The sequence below is a fragment of the Prionailurus bengalensis genome, chromosome E4 (assembly GCF_016509475.1).
Source record: "Prionailurus bengalensis isolate Pbe53 chromosome E4, Fcat_Pben_1.1_paternal_pri, whole genome shotgun sequence".
Classification (NCBI taxonomy): Eukaryota; Metazoa; Chordata; class Mammalia; order Carnivora; family Felidae; genus Prionailurus; species Prionailurus bengalensis.
The window spans coordinates 14,360,801-14,384,201 of NC_057360.1; the positions used below are offsets into that span (position 1 = coordinate 14,360,801).

Consider the following 23,401-nt stretch of genomic DNA (forward strand, 5'->3'; position numbering starts at 1 on the left):
AGAAAAAAATGCAATATCAAGACACACAATTAGTTTAGACATAACTAAAAAGAAAATGGACGTCTACCAACTAAAAATGAATGGAAAACATCCAAACCATTTGATAGTTGTGAAGTTTTCTTTACACCGTATTGCTGAAACAGGATGTCTTTATTGGAGCTATAGTGACCACATTCTTAGTAGGATAGTGTATGGAACTCTGCCCAACTTTAATTCCAGAGGTCAGAATGTGCCCACCTCTTGGCAGCTGAGGATGAATGGCTTAAGTGACAAATTCCAGTCGTTCAGCTTTCCAGATCATTGTACAGCCAGAGACTAACACAATAAACAGCATTTGCCAAAAGGCATCGTGATCCACTGGTGGGTTGTGGTTTTGCACAGCTTCGACATACATTATCTTGACGTCTAAAATTACTTCTCAGAGTACAGCTGTGTATGTGATACTGGACTTCATTCCACTGGATGATCCCATGTAGTCTAGTTACAAGAATGCACTTTTGAACCGAAAACTGTCACTACAAATCTCACTGAGAGTGCAAGAATTCATGAAGAGTCCCAGTTTACTGGTTTGTAAGGATTTGCCTGTGAAGGTACAGAGACAGTGTCTGAAAATTGTTATTGCATTCAAAATGAAAAAGTCATTTTAATGAGTGAACTACTGATTTTTTTATGTGAATGTTAATTGGAAATAGAAAGGCAGGGAATGAGCAGGCCGTTAGCATACCAGTCCTCTGTACCAGTATCTCTGTTGTAGAACTTCTTTGAACTAAACATTTCCTAAATCACTATAGCATTCCTGAGGGTTACCTCAGGGGAGAAAAAAAACACCTCAAAAACATATAAACGATTAAAACTGAACTAAAATGGAACCATGTTTTACAAACGTATATCCATGTGGCCCCCCGACCTAGTCCCGGAGTCCTCTGTTCCAATAGGATTTTCTTCCCCATAGAGATGGGGAAATGCCCCAGTTTTTCTGATTGATCTGTGCTGATCACACTGAACTTAGAGGTTTGAAAACTGACTTTCTATTCTACCTCTTCAACTTCTATTGTATGGCCTTGGAAAAAATCATGCATCTGTTTTGACTCTTGGTTTCTGAAAAAGGAAATAAGTCTAAGTAAGTCTGTCTATATGAAAACTCAAAACCTTGGGGTGCCTGGGCGGCTCACTCGGTTAAGTGTCCAACTCTTGCTTTCAGCTCAGGTCATGATCTCAGGGTTGCAAGATTAAGCCTCACGTCAGGCTTTGTGCTGAGTGTGGAGCCTGCTTAGGATTCTCTCTCTCTCTTCTCTCTCTCAAAAAAAAAAAACTCAAAACCAATTATATAAGTAAAACAATTTGAAAATTGTATACCTCTACTCTATACAAAGTATATATTCATATTAATAGGAATAGTACACAGGATTGTTACTAGCATCGAATGAATCTAGGCGTCTAAAGTACTTGGAACCCAAAATTTGGCAAAAAAAAAAATTGGTGGTTAGGATGTAAATTCCTCTGAGTATCAACCTCTGATTCCACTTATTCATGGTTTACAAAGTGTTTTGCAAGGCTCAGTAGCTATTCTGAATAGCTAATAATAGTGTCAGCACATCGTAGTACTTAATGTATAGTGTGTCGATGGGTGTGTGTGTGTCTGCCTGTGGGATATAAATGTTTTGCTATAGAATATTTTGAAGTAAAAGAAAAGACTTAGCACCAATCAGAGTTCTCAAATCTTTATAATTCTAAATTGTTCTAAGCTTAGGAAAAGATCTTTTTTACAGGCATGCGGACTTTGATTTCAGCAGTTTTTAGACTAGCTGTCTTGACTTCAAAACATCTAGAAATTTTGAGGACAGTGTGAGAAGTGCTCTTTTAAATTTCTAATTGAGCGCACAAGAAAGATGAGAAAACACCGTGGTGGCCAAAATAAAGAGGGAACAGGAAAGTAGAGGGTTAAGACTATGGTGAGGCCACAGCTGTCCTTGGGGTGTTTGCCATCACTGTACTCAAAAGCTTTTGGGTTTACACAGTCGTATGGGGATAGGGGAAAAGATGTCAGCCAGAACAAGTTGGAAAATTGAAACCAAGCCTTCTGCAGTAAGCAAGACCCTCCAACATATACCCCTGCTAGAAGAATCTATCTACCAGGAATGGAAGAAAACAAAGTTATTTATCTCACCCTAAATTCTGGGTAAACAAACATCTTTGAGAATCCATTGTTAGAGAATCCATATGATTTGGGGGTCAAGTTTGTACCACTTACGTGGTCAAGCAGAATGAAAACTGAGATATTAACGTAAAGTGGCCCTGGGTGGAAGCCATTCTGGGAGCCCACAGAAACATAAATACTCTCTGAAGGTACACAGCCTCACACCAGTCCTAATAGGATTCACACAAATAAAGCCCAGTTGAACCTAAATACACAATCCAGCATTTAAAAGTACTCGGAAGGAAGGAAGGAAGGAAGGAAGGAAGGAAGGAAGGAAGGAAGGAAGGAAGAAAAAAGAAAGAAGGGAAGAAAAGAAAAGAAAAAAGACAAGACAAGACAAAAGAGAAAAAGAAACCATCGTGAGTGAGTCAAGAGAATAACAAACTGGAGTGCCTGGGTGGCCTAGTCGGTTAAGTGTTTGACTTCAGCTCAGGTAATAATCTCACGGTTCATGAGTTCAAGCCCCACATTGGGCTCTGTGCTAAAGCACAGAGCCTGCCTGAGATTCTCTCTCTACCTCTCTCTCTCCCTCCCTCTCCCTCCCTCTCCCTCCCTCTCCCTCCCTCTCCCTCTCCCTCTCTGCCCCTCCTATGCTCTTTCTCAAAATAAATTAAGATAAACTTTAAAAAATCTTTTAAAATAAGAGAGAATAACAAACAATAGAAAAGAGTTTGGATTATGTTTAAATGTTTAAATAGAGCAAATCACAAACTTGAGAAAAGAACAACTTTTTTAAAAAGACAATGTAGGGGCGCCTGGGTGGCTCAGTCGGTTAAGCATCCAATCTTGGCTCAGGTCATGATCTCGCGGTCCGGGAGTTCGAGCCCCCCCATCGGGCTCTGTGCTAACAGCTCAGAGCCTGGAGCCTGTTTCAGATTCTGTGTCTCCCTCTCTCTATGACCCTCCCCTGTTCATGCTCTCTCTCTGTCTCAAAAATAAATAAAACGTTAAAAAAATTTAAAAAAAAAAAGACAATGTATATTTTTTGAAGAACCAAATAGAACTTTTAGAAATGAAAAATGGTGATTGAAGTTAAAACTTCACAAATAGATTAAACAGCTCAAGAGAGACTAAGTGAAATAGATTGTATACAGTAGCATTCTGATAAATGTTTAATAATTATTTCTCCAGGGAAGTAGAAAAAAGTCCCTATAATTTAACATTGCCAGTTTCTATTCTGTATCTACTCCTACAATGGCCAATTTTTTTAAAAAAAAAATTTTTTTTTCTTTTTTTCAACGTTTTTTTTTTTTAATTATTTATTTTTGGGACAGAGAGAGACAGAGCATGAATGGGGGAGGGACAGAGAGAGAGGGAGACACAGAATCGGAAACAGGCTCCAGGCTCTGAGCCATCAGCCCAGAGCCTGACGCGGGGCTCGAACTCACGGAGTGCGAGATCGTGACCTGGCTGAAGTCGGACGCTTAACCGACTGCGCCACCCAGGCGCCCCTACAATGGCCAATTTAAATCACCAGTGTGATGACAGTGAATGCAGAATTGGGAATAGATACTGTCAATTGGTTCCCATATGCTGGCACATGCTAGTTCCTACACACGACTGGCTGCATAACTGAATAAATCACCCAGAATGCAGCATAGAGAGACAGAGAGATAGGAAAGATATAAGACATGAAAGATAGCATGAGAAAGTCTAACACATGTTTAATCATCATTCTACAAGAGAATGGGAGAGTAACTAAAATTTTTCCAAAATTGATAGAAGTCATGAATTCTAAGATCTAGGAAAACCACAAATAACATACAGCTGTACGTTGTAATGAAACTGCCAAACACCAAAGACAAAGAGACGATCTTAAAAGCATCCAGAGAAAAAGGAGAGATAAACTTCCAGGGAACAAAAATTAAGGCTTCTTAAGAGCAACAATGGAAACCAGAAATAATGGAATAATTTTCAAAGTATAGAGAGAAGAATATTGTTAACCTAGAATTGAATAACCTAATTAAAGCATTATTTTAAAGTGAGGGTATAATAAAGACATTTTAAACAACAAACAGCATTTACCACCAACAGATGCACACAAAAAGAACTTCTTAAAGAAGTATTTTAGGAAGAAGGATAATGATCCATAAGAAATATGGACAAAATGGGGTGCCTGGGTGACTCAGTCAGTTAAGTGTCCAACTCTTGATTTCAGCTCAGATCATGATCTCACGATTCATGGATTCGAGCCCTGCGTTGGGTTCTGCACTGATGGTGTGGAACCTGTTTGGTATTCTCTCTTCCTCCCTTTCTCTACTTGGGATTCTCTCCTCTGTCTCTGCCCTTCCCCTACTCACTCGCTCACATATACTTGCTCTCTGTCAAAAATAACTAACTGTTAAAAAAAAATATGGACAAAGAAAGGGATAAACATTTAGGTAAATCTAAGCCAACATGAAAACAACAATAATAATAATGTCTGGTAATTAAAAGCCATGTGAATAGTGAGTTTTATTTCCCCACAAAACTAAACAGTTTATTATGTACTTAATTATATTACCACTTAGTTTTAATTGTCTTTTGTTCACCTGTGCCTCGTAAAACAATCAGAAAAACAATGTTAAAGCACTTTAGTAAAAGATTTACTTGTTTTACTCCAAATTATACCGTGGTAAGCATAACAAAAGTTGGGGTGGGTTTTTAGTTTACAATGAAATATCCATAAGTATCTCTAAGAAGAAAACACACTCCTCTGTGCACGTCCTCTACTCTCACACAACTCTGCTGCACATCACTGCATCTGAAACTAGATGTGTGCATTTTCCACCTATTAAGCAATTCTGTGACACCAGATTGGTCCTACAATTTAACTCAATTCTGACACTACCTACCAGAAGATGGCACGTCAGACCTCACAGATTAAGGGTTCGATTCCCTAAGAGTGCTCCACTCTCTCACCCAACTTCAGACACCAATCAAAAGTTCAGGTTGTCACCTGTGCTTCTGACCAACCTGCCAAATAATTCAGAAGTCCCTACAACCCCCTGTTATGGTTTGATAATTTGCTAGAGCAGCTCAGATAACTCAGAAAACAGTTTACTTACTAGATTAGTGGTTTACTATACAAGGACTTAACTCAGGAGTAGCCAGATGGAAGACATGCACAGGGCAAGGTATGTGGGAGGACACCAAGTGTCCTTGCCCTCTCTGGGCATACCCCTTTCCCAGTACCTGCACGTATTCACCAACCTGGAAAGTCTCCAAACCCCACCCCCTTTTTTTATGGAGGTTTCATTACAGAGGCTCAATTGATTAAATCATTGGCCGTTGGCTATTGGCGATGAACACAATCTCCAGCACCCCCCACTTCCCCAGAGGTGAGGGGGATGAAGCCGAAAGTTCCAACCCTGTAATCAATCACGGTTGGTTCCACTGGTAACCAGCCCCCATCCTTAGGTGCTTTCCAAAAGCCTCCTCATTAATATAAACACAGGTGTGGTTGAAGGGGCTTGTTGTCAATAACAAAGGACACTTTTGTGTCTGACTCTTATCACTTAGAAAATTCTAAGGGTTTTGAGAGCTCTGTGCCAAGAACAAGACCAAGACCAAATGTATATTTTTTATTATAAATCACAATCTCACAATACTTCCGATTTCAAAAAATATATATCTTGTTGATCCTGAGCATTCAGTTATGTGAGTTCTATTATTTACCAGGGATTTCCAATTTAGGGTGAAGTGGGAAAGACATATTTTATTGCAGTTTATAGTTGTGAAAATTTTATCCCCCAAAACACTGGAAGTTCAGAGCCTTTGTTTCTCCCAACCCACATGGTGGTGACTTTTTACCACTAGGAGACTTATGGACTCACTCTGACTGACAAGCAAAGGTAGAATTATTTTATACTATTAAAAAAATTTTTTTTCAATGTTTGTTTATTTTTGAGAGAGAGGAGACAGAGCATGAGTGGAGAGGGGCAGAGAGAGAGAGGGAGACACAGAATCTGAAGCAGACTCCAAGCTGTAAGAATAGAGCCCAAAGTGGGGTTTGAACTCATGGACTGCCAGATCATGACCTGAGCTGAAATCGGACGCTTAACCGACTAAGCCACCCAGGCACCCCTATCCTATTTTCCCATTAAAGGAACTGACAGCTTCTTGGAGAAATTCAGGACTGGAGAAAGTACAAAAAGACCGCAGAATACCTTATGTTGTCAGAGGGTAAAGAAGTACTCAAAAAATGATGGGAACATATTTAAGGATACAGGAGACAACTTGAGGGAGGCTTCTAGTGACTAAATCTGGGACAATGGTGGCAACAAAAATTATGACCGTAATGGATTATAACCCATAGAATAAAATAAGAAACTATACTTCTGTAAATCAATCACTGAGTAACTAAATGAAGAAGGGAAAGCTCTTCCTTACGTATAATTCCAAGTGATACTATTAGAAGAGAAGCTAGAAAATCCCCATTTGCAAAACACCGTAGTAGTAATTGTTTCTCTCAAGACTCATCAATGGATGCTAACATTAGTAGGTGAAAGTATGATGAGAAACAGGATAGTTACATTCTCTCGAAGTAGCATGCAAATAATACTTCTTAATTCTAGAAAGGAAAAGAATAGAAATGTTACAATGGAGAAACCTGGTATACACCATCTTAACCATCACTAGCAACAGGACAGACTGATATCACATGTCTCCTGAGGTAATGCATTGAGAAAGATACATCATTTATGTGGCTTTAGTCGGGAAAAAATGCATAACCTAAGTTTAATTATGAGGAAACATCAGATAAACTCGAACTGAGAGACACCATAAAATAACTGGCCAATACTTTTCAAAATTTCCTGACTGACCATGATTGTGTGGTTTCAGACGATGTTAACGTTTAAGGAATCTGGGTCAAGAGTATACAGGAATTCTTTGTATTAGTTTTGCAACCTTTTTGTAAAACAAATTCTTTCAAGATGAAATTTATTTTAAAAAATCAAAGATAGGGTTGTGATAGTTTTCCTAGGCCTCTCCATCCTCCCTCATTCTCAGAAAGGCCCATTTATTAGTTACCTCCTCTGTCCAGAGATATCAGTGTATGGCTTCAGTAGAAGAGGGCCAAGTGCAAGGCTTAAAAGGAAGGAAACAGTTGGAGTCTGAAGCACAAGGTCCCTACTGTGTTGAATCCGTGTAGTAGAGGCTATTAAAGTGCCTCCCTCCCACCCCCTCTCCCTCTACCTCCATACTCCACTCCCCAGACTGCTTTTAATCCTATTGGGAGGATATACAGGGAGAAAGGAAGAAAAAATAATGAATGGCTGTATTCCTTGGCACATGAAGAACAGTTTCCCTTTCGGGGTTTCAAGAATAAAAAATGAGAGGCTTTAAATCTTGCTAACTTGTGCAAGAATGCGTGTGTGTGTGTGTGTGTGTGTGTGTGTGTGTGTGTAGGTAGGTAAAATGTAAACTACCACTGTGGAAAGGATAATGCTGATTTTCAAAATCTACCCAAGCAAAGGAAAGCGTCATTCCAGAATAAGGTATGTTAGAGGCCAGTGGGAAAAAAGACAGCAGATGATTTTGTTTAGCGTGGGGTGAATTAGGAAATACCCTTTTCATAGCTAACTCTGAAGAGATGAGCTGTTGTTGCCAAGATGTGTTTATCAAATGTCTAGGCTATCTCACAGGATGTGAGAGTTGGTTTAGCTGTGTAAAATAGTTCTGTATTTTTATTTTAGCCAAGGCTCTCAGTCAGCTCCCTCCCCACCAAAGTGAAAAGGCGCAGCGGCAGCGGCAGCGAGGAGGACAACAACAAAACCTGATTGAATGTTGGCAGGAAGCCTGTTGCAATCCAGCCTTGCTTTTTAAAAGGAATCTCTCTCAGTTTGATGCGTCTTGTCTCACCAGAAGCTGCAGACTGCTTTTCTTAAGATAGATTGGAGTGAAAAAAAGAGTATTGCCATTGGTAATTCCTTCTACTTCAAAAAAACAAAAGCAAAAAACAAAAACAGAAAATGAGTGGGCAGAACATCCATGCTGTTGTTAACTCCCTCCCGGGAGCAACAGGCTATGGAAATGGTGCAAGGAGAAGCCACAGATAGAGCAGTAGGGTGTGAATTCAGACCACATGCCTCACTACTGATGCTGCTTTCTGGAGCGGTTTTGTTTTCGGTAAGCTGGCCTCCTTCCGGTTGATCCCATGACATGCTGGGATTGCACCAGGTCGCCCCTCTGTGACTCAGACAGGGAAGAGGGCATCACCGAATTTACATTAAAAATAAGATACGTGTCTGGACACCCCACCCCCCACCCGACACACACTTCATCAGCATCAAGTTGTGCCGTTCCCTCTGTAAGTGATGGGCACTGCTGGCAGTCAGTGTTGTTTTTGGCTTGAGGCCTTACAGACCAGCCAGCCGTTGTGTAAGCATGGTCTGTCTGAATTGCTCTGGGGCTAACTGCCTTCTTAGAAGTTCTCTTGCTGCTCATTATTCTGCCGGCAAGACATTACCATTATTAATTTAAATTCCTCCATCTACGTTTTCTGTACTAGAAGATAATGAACTATAGAGAATTCTAACTCTGTAAATCTTCAAGATTCTTTTGGTCTTCATTTCTGTAATTTGGGATTGGGGTTTTAAACCAGTGTAGAACTTGTAAATTTGCTAAATTTAAACCAGAATTTGGGGGTGGGGTTAATAACTATTCTGCTAATGCTGTTTTTAAAACTTCTGGTGTGTGTGCCTTTTTATTTTTTGCTCATCATATGGTCTATTCAGAAAATTAAAAAAAAAAAAACACTAAGTAGCTCTTGGCAGAAGGTCAAAACCAGCATTGCAGGGAAGGTATTTAAAAGTCTTTTAAGTGTGGCTATTTGTATAAGCAATAACTGAACATTTCTTATGACTAGGGAGGACTATTTTCACAGTCTTTCATGGAAATATTTCTAGATGATTTCTGTGGCTCTTTTCCTTGAGCTCATTTATTTGCTTTTGCTTCAGAACAGAGCATTTTAATGAGCAGTTTTATGAGCCTAACCTGCGTTCTGCAAGCTTTACATGACTGGATTCCTGTTACACATAACCTTTGCCCTATTTTCCATTAAAACACAAAACTTTCCTTTAATCAACTTCGTACTAAGACCTTGGAGGAAAAAATGCAACAGATAGTTTGGTTTACTATTCGGCCCACTAAAATTAATATGTTTTTTAAATACTTACTGTTTCCTTATAGTTCCAAAAATTATACATACTAATATTTTAACCACAAATTCCTTTATTTTCTAAGGTGCTTATTTCCTAAGCATCTTAGGTAAATAACTCAGTTAGCTGTCTTTAAAATCCGTTGAGGCAAGTGCAAAGACAAGATGAGCCCCAAATCATTCTGGAAATAGGAATTTTTAAGAAATGCATAGTTTTCTCAGTCCTACATATAACTGCCAGTGTCGGGAGCTTCCTTCTCATGGCAAAGCTGAACGACCATCTGATGCATGCCGGTTCCTTCTCTTTGTGTTTTAACTCAAATGTAGAACAACTATTTTCCATTTTATACGTCATATCCTACATCCGTTTGTATGGAACAGTTTTCTTTTCTCTAACCAGAAAAATCCACATTTGTTGAATTTTTCTTTCTTTTCCAGTGATTTAATCAGTATTATTGATATCTGCTAAACATTCAAGTTCTCCCTTTCATTTGAGCAGTGGTGCCCCAAACAGGATGCAGAGCCCCTGGAAGGGTCTAGGGGGTTCTGAGAACAATGGAGCCATTGTTGTGTGGCACACTCAGCTCCCCTCTTGGTCATGCATTCCAGCCATGTTTGTCTTTTAAAACTATACTTCGGATTTAAGGTAGTCTGTGGTTCCTTATAACACCTAGCTCTTTTTCTGCCCTGCTTACTTCAGCCAATCTGTCCTCATCTTATAATCCTGTTTACTTTTTCTTTTTAGGACAAGGAGGGCACTCTTTAAAACACAGTGAAGTAAGTTTAGGGAAAATGAAAGGAAATCTACTTCACACAGCAGGTTATAAACTTATGGAGCTCTTTGGTCCCAAAAGGTGGTGCTGGCAGGAAATGTAAATGAATTCAAAAACCTCTTAGCCAAATTTATGAATGAGAGCCATAAATGGCTACTAAGAAAACCAGGGCTAAGCCTGATTTTTACAGTTGGAGTCAGAGAGGTGCTCCAAGGCCTCCCACAGGAGGTCTCTTGTGATCAGCTGAAATGACTGACCTTGGGTCTGGCCAAGATGAGATTTCCTGAGCGTCCTGTGTCCTCTCGGCACTTGTCTCTCCTCTGTCGCACTTGGCCTCAGAAAGACCCTGCAAGTCTGTTGTGGGGTAGGCAACTTTCTTTTTGAAATAACTTTTTTTTTTGTAAAGTTTATTTTACCGTTCAACCATCTGCCTACCACAGTGCCAATTATGACTGTCAGGGAATAATGACGTCTGTCCAGTGGAAACTAGCTGAGATCACATTTGGATCCTAAAACATAGATACTTTCTTTTATGTAAAGTCAGATCCTTCTTTTTCCTGGGAATTTTCAGACCTGAGACCATAAATAGCATTTTTACTTCATCCTGTACTCTATCCTCAGTAGAACCTTCAGTCCCCTAACCCCTTCTGCTTTTCCCCGTCTGTATCTCCTTACTGCAGGGTTGCTCACCTGGGGACACTTTTAAAAACACAGATGCTCCAGGCCTCAGCCCAGATCAATTAAATCACAGTCTCTGTGGGCCGGGCCCAGGCATCAGTATCCTTCAAAATCATACCAGGCTATTCTTGGCAACCGAACTGAGAACCTGGCCTGACAGCTTGTGTTAGTTTCTTTCCTCAACCTGAATGCCGGCTCATCATCTCAGTGTCCTCTGAGGCATCATTGTGCCACACCCCCACCCTCCCATGTTAAATGTTTGTTACTGAATATGGTAACGCTCACTGCACCAGGCATTGTGGACTGGTCTTTATGCTGTCTTCTTTCTCTGTCCTTCTAACTATGAACTCCTACTAAAAGAAAATTTGCTGCAAAAACCTGGTCCTTGCAAATTTATGGTACCCAACATTTAAAGGAACTTTTCCTCCTCTTACCTCTTTTTGACTCACCTGGCACCTGCTCCAAATCTGATCTTCCCTTCACATCCATCCCTCACTTTCCTTCTAGGCAGGCATGTTGCCTCTTTCTCTGGGAGAGCACTGAGGTGAACCGGATGAAGCTGCCAATACCCTTATCTTCATTCTTCCCCATTCTCTTCTTGGCCTTCCCTTAAACCTTCAAGAAGAAAGATGCCGCTTTCATTTATCGAGCACTGTAGAATAGTAACTGCAGTGCATTAAAATACAGTGGAAAAAGCCTAGTAGAAAGCAATCAATAATATTCATGGGAAAAAATGTAAATTTTTAAGAAGAAGAAACATTTAAATAAGCTATGAATATGTAGGAAGGAGAGATCAATTTTAATTAATTTCTCTAGGAAAGGTTATATCACATAGGCGGTAACATATAGACCAGACCTGGAATAACAGAAAGATTTTAGCAGTCAGATTTTTAGGCAAAAGGGCATTCACATTCAAGGGGCAGCATGGCCAAAGGTACCAGGTTGTGGTGTGCATGGTTTGATCTGGAAATAGTGAATGGCTAGGTATAGCTGGAATATGATATAGAAGGAAGATCTTTCTAAATATTCCTCCTTTACCAATACACTAAATCTCATTTGCTTTTGACACCATCTAAAATCTCATGTACACAACTGCCTTCTCTGGTGTCTTTCACCTTTTGTCTACTGGCTCCCTTTTTTAACTTCATGTTAAACACATGTCTTTCCTCCCCTATAAGAAACATTTTGTGACCGGGTACCTGGATATATACCATGCCATTTCTACCGTAGACCATAATTGGCCTCCCTGCTTCCAGTCCTTCCCTCCTTACATAAATGTAGCCTGAAAACGGCCGCCATATTAATCTTCCTAAAACACCATTTGATCATACCCTTTCTGGTGACATTGCATGCCCACCATGTCGCATCCCCTCTCTTTGGCCTAACTTGAACTCTCCACAACAGGCCACTCATTTCACAATTCAAATATGTCTCCTTCCAGTCAACATGCTTTTACCATGCACTCCCAAATATTTCCCCAAATATATCAAGCTAATGTCTACCTCCATTCCTTTTGTTCCCCTTGCCTGCATGTCTTCTGGATGTCTGCATGTCCCAATACAACCAGGCCAAGTCTCACATGCTTTCTCTCTGTCTGGCTCCTGAAAACTCTAGAATAATCACTGTTTTCTTGGAAAACTGATTATACTAAGAGGCTTTATCATAGCACTTAGCATTTATTGCACGCTGTGATTAGGACACCTTGTGTCCTGCCTGTTAATCTGCTCCTCCCCAAATAGATGGTAAACTTCTTAAGAGAACAAATTGTGTTGTGTTCCTCCCTTTAACTTCTCAGGGCACCTAGTACATTTCTCATTCTATGTTGTATGCTTAATATATAGCATAGATTAAGTGTAACAATTATCTATTTAATAAACCAGTTTAGACCAAGATAAATACTCTACAAAGAGGACAACAGGAAATAGTGTTTATGCTGTGTATAAGGGGCTCATTTTCTACTCTACAATATTAGTATCTAGTCTGCATATCAATTTTGATGTAGTTGCCTCTCCCTAACTCAAAAAGAGTCACTTAAAAAGTAGTAATTGAGTAGGGGTGCCTGAGTGGCTCAGTCAGTTAAGCGTCCGACTTCAGCTCAGGTCATCATCTCATGGCTCGTGAGTTCAAGCCCTGCATCAGGCTCTATGCTGACAGCTCAGAGCCTGGAGCCTGTTTCTGATTCTGTGTCTCCCTCTCTCTCTCTCCCCTCCCCCCACTCACACTCTGTCTCTCTCAAAAATAACTAAACATTAAAAAAACTTTTTAAAAAAGTAATAATTGAGTCTAGAGATGTAAGTACCACATTACAGGAAATACAGGTGGTAGAAGAACCCATGAAATGATATCCAGGTGGATTAAATATGTCAAATCCAAACCGGGAAGTTGGGTGGAATCTACAGGACAAATGACCTGCTCCCACTCCTCCCGCCTTTTTGAACAAAAACAATAGATTTCAAGGCAAAAAGAAAGAGAATGAGTTAGAGGAGAAGCCCATAGATTAAAATAAACCTAAGAAATGTATCTACCCCTCATAGTATATGGACTTATTTGGATTCCAGTTCCAACACATAAACTTTAAATCAGTGTTTTCAAAGACAGTTGGGGAAGTATACTGTGAACACTGGCCCTTGAACAAAGTGGGGTTTAGGGGAACCATGCACCCTGTGCAGTATAACTCTCAACTCCTTAGAAACTTAACTACTAATAACCTGTTGAGTAGAAGCCTTACCATTAGTATAAACCATCAATTAACACATATTTTGTATGTTCTGTGTATTATATACTTTATTCTTACAACAAAGTAAGGTAGAGAAAAGAAAATATTTTTTTTTTATTTTTTTTAAAGTTTATTTATTTTTGAGACAGAGAGAGACAGAGCATGAACGGGGGAGGGTCAGAGAGAGAGGGAGACACAGAATGTGAAACAGGCTCCAGGCTCTGAGCAGTCAGCACAGAGCCCAACGTGGGGCTCGAACTCACGGACCACGAGATCGTGACCTGAGCCGAAGTTGGACGCTTAACCGACTGAGCCACCCAGGCCCCCCAAGAAAATATTATTTATAAGGAAGAGAAAATACATTTACAGTATTCTATACTGTGTTTATAAAAAAAATGTGTATAAATGGACCCACATGGTTCAAACCAGTGTTGTTCAAGGGTCAACTATGTTCGTCAAGTTAAGAAATGATTAATATTTTTCGGTGTGATAATAGTATTGTGGTTATGTTTTCTAAGGGTCCGTTTCTTTTAGGAATGCGTACTGAAATATTTACAGGTAAAATGACACGATGTTGGAGTTTACCTCAGAGTAGTTGGGGAATAGAGGGAGCAAGGACAGCCATGTGGCGCATTGTTGAAGCTGAGTAATGAGCACCTAGAGGTTAATTTCTGTTATTCTCATTACTCTCTCTACTTTTACATATATTTGAATTTTCCCAAATGAAAGGCTTAAAAAGTAGTCACTGATATTAAATGATTCTTATTAAATATTTTTTGTGTGGCAGTGGTATTAAGGTTGTTTTTTGAAAAGGAGTCCTTATCTTTTAGAAATACCAACAGAAGGCCTGCCCGGGTGGTTCAGTCAGTTAAGCGTCCAACTTTGGCCCAGGTCATGATCTCATGGTTCATGAGTTCAAGCCCGTGTCGGGCTCTATGCTGACAGCTCAGAACCTAGAGCCTGCTTCGGATTCTGTGTCTCCTCCTCTCTCTGCTCCTCCCCCACTCATGCTCTGTCTCTCTCTCTGCCTCTCAATAATAAATAAACATTTTTAAAAATTTTTAATTGTTTTAATAAAAATGAATTTAAAAATACTAACAAATATCAATGTGTGAAATGATAGAAATATATTTATAAGTTACTATGGTTTTTAAAAAATATAGTAAACAAAAACACAAAATGTTTACATTGTCATTGAAAAAATTTCTTTTTTATTTATTTTAATTTTTTAATGTTTATTTATTTTTGAGAGAGAGAGACAGAGCATGAGTGGAGGAGGAGCAGAGAGAGAGGGAGACACAGAATCCGAAGCAGGCTCCAGGCTCTGAACTGTCAGTACAGAGCCTGACGAGGGGCTTGAACCCATGAACTGTGAGATCATGACCTGAGTCAAAGTCAGATGCTTAACCGATTGAGCCACCCAGGCGCCCCTTGAAAAGATGTCTTATCCCCAGGAACACATCCCTAAACCCCAAAAGTCAAGAAACAATAATCCTTTAGGTTATATAAGGCCTGTCCTGTTTTTACCTAAAGATTACCCATTTCCAAATAAAACTATGAGTTATGCATCCTGTAGATGAGTACATACAGAAGAGTAAAAACAACCAAACACTGGGCTGTGAGTACTCATAGTCCTTAAAGGTACAGGATTTGTCACAAGAGTAGTGGCTTTCAAAACCATTTGTTTTTTTTCCAGTTAACAGCAGCCCTCAGTGGCTGTGCATTGAGACATGCGTAAACAGTCCTACGGTTTTTAAAACCTTCAAGCTTTCCCCAATACCAGTTCATCCTTAGCCCTCTGACAAACTTTTCAATGAACCATGCATTATTAGCAAACTTATCTGATTTGGGGAAGAAGGAGATCTTGTCTCTGTGATTAAGATACTCATGAGCAACAAAATGATCATTAAGCTAATATCAGATCCCAGCTGAAGGTCTGGAAAATCTGTAAGTTAGAAGAATCGTTTGTGCAGGGAGAAGAATGACGTGTGCTACCAACACCATCATCATTTCAGGTGGATTCCTGTAGAGCATATAACTCTATCTTCTTGTCATCCTAAAGTCATAAATGTTCACTGAAGTTTGTCCTTATACTGACAAATATCTCAGTCAAAATTAAAATTCTCTGTACAACCTATTAATGAGATCATTTTATGGTCTCTCAATATCTCATTTGATGCCAAGACCAAAGGAAAATACAAATCTGAACACTTACCTAGGAAACATAGGATTTATCAGGTAGCCATTCTGAGAATATGAATCTAATGTAAACATTTTTTATCAGAATGAATCAGCAATATTGTTTTAGCAGTGGAATTGGAACTTAAGAATAAGATTTTTAAGTAATCATTCATAAAGTTTTTAAAAATAAACATGTTTTTTTTAGAACTTAAAAAACCATTTTATATAAAAGATATAATATCATGTTGCTACTCCGTACTTACACTGTCCAGGGCAATAGCCACTAGCTGCAGATGGTTACTAAACCCTTGAAGCATGGATGGTCCATGTTGAGATATGCTTTAAGTACCTATTTGATTTCAATACTCTGTACCAAAAAAAAAAAAGGATGTATCACATCAGTGACTTTTATATTAATTATATATTGCATTTGTGTGCTAGAGCTGCTGTAACAAAATACCACAAAGTGGCTTCAACAACAGAAATTTATTTTCTCACAATTCTGGAAGCTAGAAACCTGAGATCAAAGCAAATATCAGCAGGGATGGTTTCATCTGAGGCCTCCATCCTTGGTTTGTAGATGGCTAACTTCTTTCTGTGTCATCACGTGGCCTTCCCTCTGTGTACGCCTGTGTCCAAATAAGGACACCAGTCATAGTGGATTATGGCCTACCCTACTGGTCTCATTTTAATTTAATTACCTCTTAAAAGATCATATTTCATAATATAGTCCCATTCTGAGGGACTCGGAGTTAGGATTCCAACAAATTTGGGGTGGATAGAACTCAGCCCTTAAATATGTCAAAAAGGGGCACCTGGGTGTCTCCGTTGGTTAAGTGTCCGTCAGCTCAGATCATGATCTCGTGGTTTGTGAGTTCGAGCCCCACGTCAAGCTCTGTGCTGACAGCTTGGAACCTGGAACCTGCTTCAGATTCTGTGTCTCCCTCTCTCTCTGCCCCTTCCCCTGCTCGTGCTTTGTCTATGTGTTTCTCTCTCTCAAAAGTAAATGAATATTTAAAAAAATAAACATTATAAAAATGCATTTCACTTGCTTGTTTTACTTTTTTTAACACGGCTACTGAAATGTGACTTGCGCTTTATTTCTACTGGACAGTGCTGTATTTTATCTCTTTGGGATGTTAAAACACTATCATTACCTGTTGGAGGAGTAAGAAAAAGTTCTAATTTTTAAAAATTTCTCACTTTCTCTTTAATTTCACTTTTAGTACTCAGTTTCACTGAGAAATTGTTAATGAGCAAAAGCAGTGAGGTGGTGTATAAAGAGCAGGAAATGTACACAGGGGACATTTCAGTCTTACCATCTGTTTCAGTCTTACTATCTTTATTATCTTTAGGCACATCCTTTCCCCTCTCTGTATTTTCATTCCTTCTTCCTAAAGAAAAATTATAGTAATGGCTGACATTTATTGAGTGTTTATTATGTGCCAGGCACTCTTCTGAATTTCTACGCTGGCAATTTATTTAATCCACTCAATACTCCTTGAGAGGAAATAATTATAATAGGTACAATTATTACTCTATCTGACAGAAAACTGAAGTACACAGAGATTAATCAACCTACCCAAGTTAACAGGGTTAACAAGTGATGGAACCGAGTGGTCTCTGTCACATCCTTTATTCCCTCATATGCTTCTATTTCTGTAAGATTCTTTTGAGGACCAGTTGAGATGGTGTGTGCGAGCACATTTAAAAATTATTGGCCATTAATTGTTTTGCCTTTTCATAGAAATACTACAGAAAAAGCTATTGTTTTTCTCTTTTGACTAGCAGATCTACTTATCTTCTTTGACTGCCTGATAATTTTAGAGCTAAAAGAAGTGACTGTGTCTGTGTTTTTGACACATTATTGAATCACAGAATCTTTGGAAGGATTCATCCATTCTAGCTCACCTTGCTCATTGTAGCTCTGGTTTTTTCTAGCATGCCCAGAAGAGTTTGCTTGAATTCTTGTAGTTAATAGGTGCTCCCCAGTCACATGACATTTCTGAATGGCTCTGACTGCTTATATTAAGCTTACGTGCACCTTTCTTTCCTTATGGTCACAGAATGTTAGAGCTGAAAGGGCTTCCAGAGAGGAAGTCAGTGATTCTCATACTCAGGTAGGCAGTGAAGGACCTGGCGCATTTAGTCTAATAAGCCGACAAATATTTATTGGTAAGATTGTAGCCCAGTTTCTCTCTCTGTTTTAGAAAACACTCTCAAAGAAAGAGTTTGCAGGGCAATTTTTGAATTTTTAAAAAAATTTTTATGTTTATTGATTGTGTGAGATAGAGAGAGAGAGAGAGCGAGCACAAGCAGGGGTGGGGCAGAGAGAAAGGGAGAGAGAGAAAGAATCCCAAGCAGGCCTCACACTGCCAGCACAGAATCCAATGTGGGGCTCGATCTCATGAACTGTGAGATCATGACCTGAGCCAAAATCAAGAGTCAGACATTCAACCAACTGAGCCACCCACGCACCCCTGCATTTTTTTTAACCAAGCTCGTATTTATGAATTTTGTAACCTCATGTAAGTCATTTATGTCATTTACATCAATTATCTCAAGTTACACATTTAATTTCTGTTGAGCACTTAACTGTATGTCAGGCACCATGCTTAAGTACCTTTTCTACGTTACCTTATTTGGTCTCTACACCTGCTCTGCCCTATAAAATGTGTTTGATGCTAATATTACCCCCTCCCATGGAACAGAAATTAAGGCCTAGAGAAGATGACTAACTTCTTAACTTTAATTTTACCGAAGTCACAAAGCTAATTAGTGACAAAATCAAGATATGAATATAGGGCATCTGATTCTATAGTTCATAGTCTTAATTGCGATTCTAAATCATTGCTCAAACAGAAGTGGTTTGGAAACTTGGGGTAATCTACTAGAGTCAGGTAGATTTTTTTAAACTTGTATTTGAGGAATGCTACAAACGTGTGTTTGATCCAGATATTTTTCTTGTGGTTCCTTTGATTTGGGAGTTCTATAGACTTGGTAGAATGTGTTACTTACAGTCATATGGAAACTATGGTTAAATCAGAAAAAAGTTTTGTTGAAATGGCAGGAATTATTATTCAGAATTATTTCATTTATTTTAATGCCCTTTAAATCTTAATCACACATATCATCTTGATGTTGTGTAAAGCTATCTTTAGATTCTACCTTAAGCCATGTGCATTCAGTTTTTAGCTCTCCAAAAATTGGTATCATGCCTTTTCCATTTTATACATATTCCCAGATATTTTATAAGCAGTTGTGGAATATTGCTAGAAACTGTATTGAATCAGATGGATAATGTTGCCACATCTCTTTTTGATGCCTTTGGCCACCAGTGTAGTATGAAATTTCATGATGATAATTTCAAAGAGGTTTTACTCTTTAATTCAGAAATCATTATACCTATTTTAATTTGAAAGAATTTCTGTGGATTGAGTAGACATAAACAATTGCCAGGGGCAATATTATAGTCCTCACTAATAATAACATTTCTAGGAATTTTGAAGCCATGGTTAGGAAAAAAGAAATTTGGGGGAAATTGTGAATACATGCAGTAATATGTTTTCTTAACAATATTTACATATTCAATCTAAAGTTACCTTGTTATTCTATACAGGAACATCTTGATCTCGTCATAAAAAGCATTATTTGAAATTATAATCTCATCAGTGTTTAGTAGTGGTTATAGTCTGATTTCTGCATCTAAACTACTTTAAAAACAGTCTAGAGGAAGAAAGTTTTTAAGAAACCACATCAACTTTTTCTCTTATACCTCGAGTCATATTTACAAATTTTATTAACACAGCCCTCAGTACAGTCTTATGTATATAAATTTTAAAATACTACAGATTTTCTTCTAATAATAATTGCACCTACCAAGGTTACCTTAGAGTACTTTTGATTTTTATTATAAATGCTGCCATAAGTTGCTGGTCTTTAATCAATCTTGCCTTTGTTAATTTTTACCACGTTGTGAGAAGTGGGCATAATTTGAAGCAATATATATTTGTTTTCTATATATTACATCCTCCATATTTTTAAACAGGCAATACACACACACACACATACACACCCCACATACATACACACACAATTTCAAGAAAAGGATAGAAAGAAGTAAAAAAATAAACTCCAGACCCAATGGTTATTACTTCCAGCATGTAGATCTCTGTCCTATCAATCTTATTTTCAAAACTCATCTTCAGTATATTTTGATCTTACCATCTTCGTGAATTTCTATTTTATGCAAACTAAAAGTTTGCCTATAGTGAAACAAATTCCTTTACATTTTAGTTTCTCTCTTAATTGGGAATGAGTATTATGAAGACAGAAATTCTATTTCTGGCAGCTTTGGAAGTACATTTCCAGTTCTGGGGCACATCCATGCTGGCTGTTTGGTGACCCAGAACAGATGTGGTCCAGTGCTATCACCAGAAATATTCTCTCTTTGAATATTAGAAATAAGAGGTTGAATATTCTAAACAAGAGGTTTAGAAACAACAGCTCAACCTGGCAAATTTGTTCTGATTTTACATTAATCTTTCTTATTAACAGAAATGAACCTAAATTTTCTAAAACAGTTTTTATATTTTTTATCTGGATCATCTGGTAAGGCCATTGGGCCCTGGAAAGCCTGACAAAGGTGTACTCACTAATTCATGTATAGGGATGGCTGAAAAAGTTATTTTGAGAATTACTTGGGGAATTCTGCAGTTGAATCCAGATGACAGCTTTGTCAACTACAGTGCCCAGAGGACCTTGGAAAAATTAAAACCCTTGAATATAGCTGCTTATTTAAAAGCTTCATTTTGTTTCTCTACTCATGAAACAAGTAATGATTCTACCCACAGAGTTTTACCCTTGTGTGTTTTTAACCCATTGCATTCTTTTATTTTTTACTAAGAAGTTTTGGCATGCAAAGCAAGTGATACTGTATTTGCACTGAACTTTGAAGGATTATCTACCTCAAGAGCCTTTCATTTTTGTTAGGGAAATGGACATGTGTACACCTAATTACGATGCAAGACAAAGGAAACGTTCAGATGCAGGAAGAACAGAGGCTGTATTTTAGCTGCGGCATCCAAAGTTGTGCTCCATGCACTAAACCAGGAAGGACGAACAGATGGAGTTGGAAAAAACAGTTTTCGGTTGCAAGAACGTCCTGAATAAATGATTTATTCATTTGAGCTCTTTAGGATAGCGGCAACAGAAATTAAATTCAAGCCAACCCAACTTTTAGAAATAACGGAAAACAGTTTACTGGCTGGTGTAACTGCACAAGCCAGAGGCAGAGACGTCTGCACAGCCAGATGCACGCGCTCGAATGACGTCTTCAGATATCTGCCTCTCTCCATCTCTCAACTGTGCTGTTCTCTTTGGTGACATCATTTGCGCACAGGTTTGACTCCTCTTCATTTTGAGGCAAGCCTGCACTCAAGCCTACTTAAAAAGTTTTCATTCCTAAATGAAAGGAAACTTCTCCTTCCTAAGAGTTCTGACAAATGTGCTGTGATTGGCTTTGCTTGGTCACGTGCCATCTGTGTCATCACAGAGATTAGCCTGGGTGGGTGGATAGATCAGCCTGATCTCTGAAGCTCCATCTAACCAACAGGACTGAGAGTGGGGGAGAGGAGGCTGTCTAAACGTATCTTCCCCCTACCCACAGGGGAAGCATAGCAAGACCTTGTGATAGAATAAGAAGAGTAAAGATGGATTCTTTTTTGACTCACCTCTCTCTCCTTTAGCGAATGCTGTGAAGTAAAGGTAAATAATTAGAGTAGGACCAGTGTTACTCTCCATCACAGCCCTTCCTGATCCTCTGCTTCTCTGAACTCTTACAGCACCTGTGAACTCCACTAAGCAATGTAACATTGAATCACATACTGCTTTATGATCTATAGAGGGGCTGTGTATTTATTAGTCAGGCTTCTCCAGAAAAGCACAATCAATAGGGTGTGTGTGCGCGTGTGTGTGTGTGTGTGTCTGTGTGTGTGTGTGTGTGTGTGTGTGTCTGTGTGTGTGTGTGTCTGTGTGTATAGACAGATACATACATAACATAGATAATGATTTTTTATATGTAATTGCCTCACATAATAATGGAGGTTGGCAAGTCCAAAATCTGCAGGTGGGCTGACAGGCTGCAGACTCAGGAGAGCTGAACATTCCAGTTTAAGTCCAAAGGCAGTCTTCTATAGAATAGGAAAGAGCCACATTGCAGATGAAGTCCAAAAGCAGTCAGTCTGAAAGAGAATTCTCTCTTGCTGGGGAGAGCCAGTCTTCTTGTTCTTCAAGCCTTCACCTGATTGGATAAGGCCCACCCACACTATGGACAGCAATCTGCTTTACTCAAAGCCCACCAATTTAAGTATTAATCTCATCCAAATATACTCTCACAGAAATACCTAGAACAATGTTTGTACCAAATATCTCGGTACTCTATGGCCCAGTCAAGTTGACACATAAAATTAACCATCACAAGTTGTTTTTATATTTATCCTTATTTTATTTGATCCTATTTTCTGGAAATTTTTTCTCTGGAAATATTCTATTGCTTGTTTTGCTACTGAAAAGAAATGTTGTGATTTTTTCCCACTAAAAAGGACATTTGTATCAGTTGATTCTAATTATAGTTCTTTTTAGAAAAGGGGTTATCTTTTTATTTTAATTAACAAAGTTAAATTTTAAACAAATATTTTTGCCAGTAGTCAATACTTGCAAAATAATTTTGGCCCTTTCAAAATTACTAATATTATCTGAAACCAAAAACTGTGGTGAGGCAAGTGGTTATTTTTAAAGAAACCCATTTAATTGTTCTGCTTAGCCCATCTATTGTTTAGACAAAAGGTTGTTATGCAAAACTCAGTATACAAAGATGAAAATTTTTCTTTTTTTTAATTTTTTTTAACGTTTATTTATTTTTGAGACAGAGAGAGACAGAGCATGAACGGGGGAGGGTCAGAGAGAGGGAGACACAGAATGTGAAACAGGCTCCAGGCTCCGCGCTGTCAGCACAGAGCCCGATGCGGGGCTTGAACTCACGGACCGCGAGATCATGACCTGAGCCGAAGTCGGCCGCTTAACCGACTGAGCCACCCAGGCGCCCCTATGTTTATTTATTTTTAAGAGAGAGAGAGAGAGAGCACAAACGGGAGGGGCAGAGAGAGGGAGACACGGAATCTGAAGCAGGCTCCAGGTTCTGAGCTGTCAGCACAAAGCGCGACTCAGGGCTTAAACTCATGAGCCATGAGATCATAACCTGAGCCGAAGTCGCACGCTTAACCGACTGAGCCACCCAGGCGCCCCAAGATGGAAATTTTTCAAAAATAAATATTCATAAATCTAGAAAAAATTCTCAGTTAAGATTGTTTAAATAGCAATATTCAATAATGTGTTTAAAATATATGAATATTTAATATTCGTGAACTTATCTGCTAGCAGGCAGTACAGGCCTTTAGATAGACTACAAACTACATTGGAGTTACTATAACTTCTAGGAGGACATCAGGACAGAGTACATAAGTTTTCAGATTTCTCTAAGAATCTTCATATCCACATTTGTTATTACAGTTGCAGATAAAAGCTATTGTTTCAGTGCATCTTAAATGCAAATTCAGTGCCTGTCAGTTATACGAGAGGCACTTCCTCTTACTCCTCCAGATCCCAGTTATTCTTTGCTGTTATCATCCAAGTTGTTTATTGGAGATGTGGACATA

General features: G+C 38.8%; 1 protein-coding gene and 1 long non-coding RNA gene across 8 annotated transcripts in view; one reads left to right on the plus strand and one right to left on the minus strand.

Annotated features, from left to right (window-relative positions):
• DNM3 (dynamin 3) overlaps positions 1-23,401 on the plus strand; it is a 557,387-nt gene that overhangs the window by 487,516 nt on the left and 46,470 nt on the right. The window lies entirely within an intron of this gene.
• LOC122476385 lies at positions 9,390-16,054 on the minus strand. The gene is made up of 2 exons (XR_006295477.1): positions 15,950-16,054; positions 9,390-11,404 (listed from the first exon to the last, which is right to left on the minus strand). It is a non-coding gene; the product is annotated as an uncharacterized LOC122476385 (long non-coding RNA).